The sequence below is a fragment of the Galeopterus variegatus genome, unplaced genomic scaffold (genome assembly GCF_000696425.1).
Source record: "Galeopterus variegatus unplaced genomic scaffold, G_variegatus-3.0.2 Scaffold11542, whole genome shotgun sequence".
Lineage (NCBI taxonomy): Eukaryota > Metazoa > Chordata > Mammalia > Dermoptera > Cynocephalidae > Galeopterus > Galeopterus variegatus.
The window spans coordinates 45,005-50,999 of NW_007737653.1; the positions used below are offsets into that span (position 1 = coordinate 45,005).

The window sequence follows — 5,995 nt, forward strand, 5'->3', positions numbered from 1 at the left end:
TCAGCTGGAAGGGATGGGGGAAAGGACTAGGAATGGGGGAAAGGGCTAGGAATGGGGGAGGTCCACCTGAGGGAGTGTCTTACTGTCTGATCTCTGGCTTTGTATGTAGATGTTCATCAGTAAAACCGGACTAGGGTTACTTCCTAGACTACAGAACTAGAGTCACAGATGCTGTGAGCCCTGGTTTCACCAGGGCATTGTAGGTCTTGTGTGATTTCATTGGGATAAGAGTAGAGCCTTAAGGCTAGCCATTGGCCCCAAGGCAGGGTGCACTCTTCTAATGGCTTTGGTTTCAAGATGGAACCATCATGCATCTGCTTGGGTCAGGAGGGTGGGGAGTAAAGAGTGCATAGTTTGTGCAAGTTTTCTATGCAACGCAGTGCGCATATTCCAGACTGCTCCACACGCTTGGCTCTGGGCTTGGTCTGCCAAAGGACCCGCAGGCCTCTGTGGTGAGGATGGGGATCGGTGTGGGTCCTCAAGGGAAAATCCTTCCTGTTCCAATCCTGGTGTTGGAGCCATGGTGACTGAGGCTGTGTGCCTCTCTCTCTAGAGAGATCTTACCAGTCTCCTACTGCACTACTATGTTCTCCCACCAATGCTCCCATCAATATTTAGCTGTCTCTTAGTTGTTCTGGTCCTTTTCTGTGAAAGGAGCAGGCCCTGGGCATCTCTAGTCTGTCATCTTGCCCTGCCTCCTACCTTTTCACTTTCTTAATGGATACTTTTGATAAGCAGAATTTTTTAATTTTGATAAAGTCCCATTTATCATTTTTTCTTGATTAGTGCTTATGTCCTGTTTGAAAAAATCTTTGTCAATCCCAACTGTAAAGAGTTTCTCCTAGAATCTTTTTTCTAATTTTACTAGTCACATTTAGGTTAGTTTTCCTGTAGGATAAGTACAGATCAAGGTTCATTTTTTCCCTTTGTTTTTCCAGTTATTCCAACACCATTTGTTAAAAGACTAAAATTTCCTTGTTTAAATGTATTGGCACCTTTGCCAAAAATCAATTGGCTACATATATGTGGGCTTTCTGGTTTCTGTATTTTGTTCCATTGATATATTTGTCTAAATTTATGCCAATATCATACTGTCTTGACAATTGAAGCTTAAAATGTCTTAAAGTCAGATAGTATAAGTCCTCCAACTTTGTCCTTTTTCAAAACTGTTTTGGCTGTCTAAGGTCCCTTGTATTCGAATCATATAAAATTTGAATTAGATTGTCAATTTCTACCCAAAAAAGCCTTTTGGGATTTGTAACTGAAATTTCATCAAATCTATAGATCAATTTGGGGAAATTTTAATAATACTGAGTCTAATCAGTATAGAGATTTCAGATTTTGCTTAAATTTAGTCCTAGTTATTTCATGTTTTTGATGCTATTACATAAATGGCTTTGAGTTTTAAATTTTGGTTTTAAATTGTTTGTATATAATATATTGAAAGATGATTGACTTATTTTTATATGTTGACCTTGGATCCCAGACTTTATTGAACTCATTTTTAGTTCTAGAAATTTCTTGTATACTCCTTTGGATTTTCTATAAACTATAATCAAATCAAATTTAATTAATACATTTTTAAATATTTTAATTCTTCCTTTGTAATATTTGTCTTTTACTTCTATTTATTCCTTCACTGCACTGGCTAGAACTTCTAATATAATGCTGAGTAGAAATACTGAGAATGGATATTCTTGCCTTGTTTCTGAGCTGAGGAGGAATACACCTTACATTTTCCATCAACTGAAAGAATAATGTATTAGTTAGAAATTGCATTTGGCTACATATAATAGAAACATTTATCTTTTTTAAAGTGGTGCAAGCAAATTAGGTGGTTTTCCTCAAGTATCAAGAAATCCATAGTAGGGGGTCCAGATATGACATATTACTCTATTGTGCTGTTTGGAATCAGGCTCTTGTCTTCCTACTCAGCCATCCCTGAGTTATCTATCCATCTATATCACAATGTAGCTAGCGTGCTCCCTGAAGTATCAATTCTACACCTCATGAAAAAAAAAGGAGAAGGGCAGACAGCAAAAGATATATGGCAGCTGAATCTTCCATCTTTAAAGCGTGTTTTCTGGAAGTCCCATATAATATTGTGTACTTATGTCTTACTGACCTGAACTGTCTTATAGTCATTTCTACCTGCAAAGGAAGGTTGGAAATGCGGTTTTTTTTTTTTTGTTTTGTTTTGTTTTGTCTTTTGTCTTTTTCCGTGTCCGGCAATGGATCGCAACCCTCAGTGTTGCCCCCGTACCGGACCGGGGACCGGCAACGGGATTGCAACCCTCGGCGTTGCTCCTGCGCCTCGCTCAGCCAGTGAGCGGGAACTGGTCTGTATGTGGGATCCGAACCCTCGGGCGGGAGCACCGCCACGCTTCCCAAGCGGCGCACTATCCAGTGCGCCACCGGGCCGGCCCGGAAATGCAGTTTTTGAGCACAGCTCCTAAAAATTCAATTTCTGTAGGTAAAGAAGAAGAGAAAGTATATGTTGAGTAAGCCATTAGGTATCTCTACAAATAATAACTCTTCACCTTCTGGAAGACAGATAATCTCTGAGTTAATGCTGGAGAAGAACTACATTTGGTAGAGAAGTTCATAGATGATCTGCTAGATAGCTTCAAGCTCTAAAAGACTGTAACACAAAATTTGAAAATTCTAGACCAGGAATATTTGATGCTTACAAAAAAAAATAGAGAGAGAGACATTTTGATGTCTTAACAGCTTTAAGAAAATATCATTTATTTGTGAATGAAAGCAGAATCTGTTGCCTGAATTCAAGACTGCTTCATTCCATTTCTTTCTATAGAGTAAGAATAGTCACAAGACAGGAAAAACAGCTTGTTAAATAACTCATGGATTTTAATGATATCGTGACAGACATGAATCTCCTGCTCAACTGAAATAGGTCACTATTTTCTACTAATTTCAAGAATGGGCAGAAGATTCTTAGTAAAGAATTACTGAATACTACATGAAGTTCAAAAATGTGCAAATAAGATGTTCCAGTCTCAGGCTGGCTGAGGGTTAGGGAAGTGGGAAGAGAAATAATGAATTTGTTTGATAGTCAGATATTTGGGGTGATGTTCACACAAGGCAGAAGATAGCACCCACTGATACCACGGCACCCAGACTAAGAGACTCTCAGAAATATTTTTACTCTATAGATAAAATCATCTACAAACTTTTTATTTTCTTGTTAATCATACACAATTTGCCACAGAGATACTATATTTGCAGTGACTTCTATGAAAATATTTCTTGTTGAAATGTGTACATGGTGTCTTAAAAGAGATTCATACTTATTATTGGTTTACCTTAAAAGGTATAGAGAAAAAATGATTGATATGGTTATCTCCTATACTCCTATACGTCAGGTTTCTCCATTAGCCATAGGTCTGATTCTGGTTGTTTCCATTCTTCTCCAAGCAGTGTGTTAAAATTGAAAGGCTTGAAGTATTCTAGGCGATGGCTAAAAACAAAGAAAAAGAAGGTGGAAATTGAAATGGATTATGCATTTGTGAAACAGTTGTCCTGAAGTACTATTTATTTTGTCACATCTGTGATAGGACAACATTCTAAGAAATACCAAAGGTAAGATGCATTCTATGTGTACATTTTTCTTACTCTAGCTATCAAACACTCAGCTCTGAAAACACTCACCCACAATTCAAAGCACTTTCCTTTCAATTCTGCAAATAGCTCCCTCACAGCTCAAGGGAGAAATAAAAATCAACCCTCAAAACCTGACTCATTCCATCTAGCTCTAAACAAATCATATTATACTCTTGCATATGTTTTTATATCCAAATTTTGATAGAATTTATCAGCCATATAAGCAATTGTTTTTAAAAGTTTCACCTCCATAGATTAGATGATAGAATTATTTCACTTCTTTGCCAAAGCAAGAAAGGGTAAAGTAAAAGAGTGCTAATCCTACTTCTTTTCTTTCCAGGAAAACCATTAAACTACTACGAAGCTTTCTCTTGTAGCTTAATGTGGTAAGAAAGGCTTAGCTGACATTCTACAGTGAAACTCCACTCTGTAGCAAAGAACTCTTCCCTGGCCAAGGTGTGATCATACTTACACCTGGGGAAGCCTCCAATACTGTATAAATGGGGAGCCTGAATACAGGAAGGTATTAGATGGAGAAGAGCCAGTGGAACATGACATCTTGATATGTGGGCCCTGAGTCAGTTGCATCTAGATTCCTGTCCCATTCTGTCAATCTGGCCAGGATGACCCAGTTTCAGAGACACAACTGTCAACCCCAGAGTAAGAGGTTAAGGAAACAATAGTGAAGGATAAAATAGGTGAGGTAGAAAGGGTCAGGCCTGTGGAGAAAGGAAAAGTGAAAAGAGAAAAGTGTGTCAGGCAGAATAAAGGAATATACTAGAAGAGATGAAGGCAAAATAGAGTGAATTAAGATCATGACAGGAAAAAGGCAAACAGGGACTGGAAGGACAGTGTAGCACATTTCAAAAGTAAAAAGGCAGCAGTGTCAGTCTATCAGGTGCAACGCCCACTAGGATGTCTCTGTCAGGCTCTTCTAAACACTCAGACTCACAAAACATGTTCATACTGAGTACACTCAGAGAGATATACAGCAGGAATCACAGCTGGCGCAAGGACAGCATCTGGCTTTCCCTTCTAAGGGAGTGGTCCTTGCAGCAGTCCATGAAGCATTTATAAGGCTGGCCAGGAGTTACATCCTCACTACGTGAGAACCTCAGGTGCAAAAAGACTAGACTCAATCTAGGAAAGTGTAGGAGACACCTTGGCTTAAACACATGCTACCTGTAAGAGCCAATATTTCTCATAATAACTCCATAGGCACAGCTTCCAGGATCTCCACAGGGAAAATGACTGTTAAGGGGGAATCCCAAAGCCATGCTGTCCCCATCATGTACTTACAGTTCATTCAAAATTACACACAGTCCAGATGTAACTTACCAATTAGGGATCATTTTTATCCTAAGCATTGTTGCCTAGAAACATAGTTGACATTTTTATCCTTATAAGGTTACCAGGAGAAGAGAGCTAAACAGATAACTGAAAATCAGATTCTCTTGGAAAAGGGGAAAGGACATATTGACTCTTTGCTCACACCAGGAAACACCAATGCCTCTGGCCATTTATCTCTGAAAGGGATCATAAATCAATTGACAACTATACTTCTGTGAGGAGTCTTCAAAAAGTTCATGGAAAACTATACATGGATTTCAGAAATTTATGCACCAAACTAAACTTGTACTAATTTTTTATAATATGTCTGAAAAGGATTTAGTTTGAAGCACTAAAAAGGATAAGACCTCAGTTAAAAGAGCCCCTATCAGAACAATATAAATACTGCTAAAATTGAAGCAAGATTAAATGTAAAATTTATGGTGAAGCACGGGTGGAAAAATAGTGAAACATTGATGCTTGACAAAAAGTTTATGGGAACAATGACCCAAATAAATCAGCAGTTTACAAATAAATAACTTGTTTTAAGAAGAGACAAGGTGATGTTGAAGATGACACTTCAGCGGCAGACCATCCACATCAATTTGCGAGGAAAAAATTCATCTTGTTCATGCCCTAATTGAAGAGCACTGATGATTAACAGCAGAAACAGTAGCCAATACCACTAATATCTCGACTGGTTCAGCTTACACAATTCTGACTGAAAAAATAAAGTTGAGCAAACTTTCTGCTCGATGAGTGCCAAAACTGTTGTGCCCAGATCAGCTGCAGACAACAGCAGGCTTTCAATGGAAATTTTTTTTTTCATTAAATTTTTATTTTGTCAATATACAATGTATATGATTATTATGGCCCATCACCGACACCTCCCTCCCTCCTCCCTCTCTCCCCTCCCCACCAAGAATGTCCTTTTCGTTTGCTTGTAGTAACCACTTCAAAAAAGTATAGCTGTTATATCTTCTTCCCCCTCCCCCCCGGTTTTTTTTGTGTGTGTATGTGGGTGAATTAATTTGTTTATTTTTTA

General features: G+C 38.4%; 1 long non-coding RNA gene across 1 annotated transcript; it reads right to left on the bottom strand.

The window, feature by feature from the left end:
* Positions 1-3,148: 3,148 nt before the first annotated feature.
* LOC103610665 lies at positions 3,149-4,919 on the bottom strand. The gene is made up of 2 exons (XR_552224.1): positions 4,094-4,919; positions 3,149-3,478 (listed from the first exon to the last, which is right to left on the bottom strand). It is a non-coding gene; the product is annotated as an uncharacterized LOC103610665 (long non-coding RNA).
* Between the last annotated feature and the right edge of the window lie 1,076 nt (positions 4,920-5,995).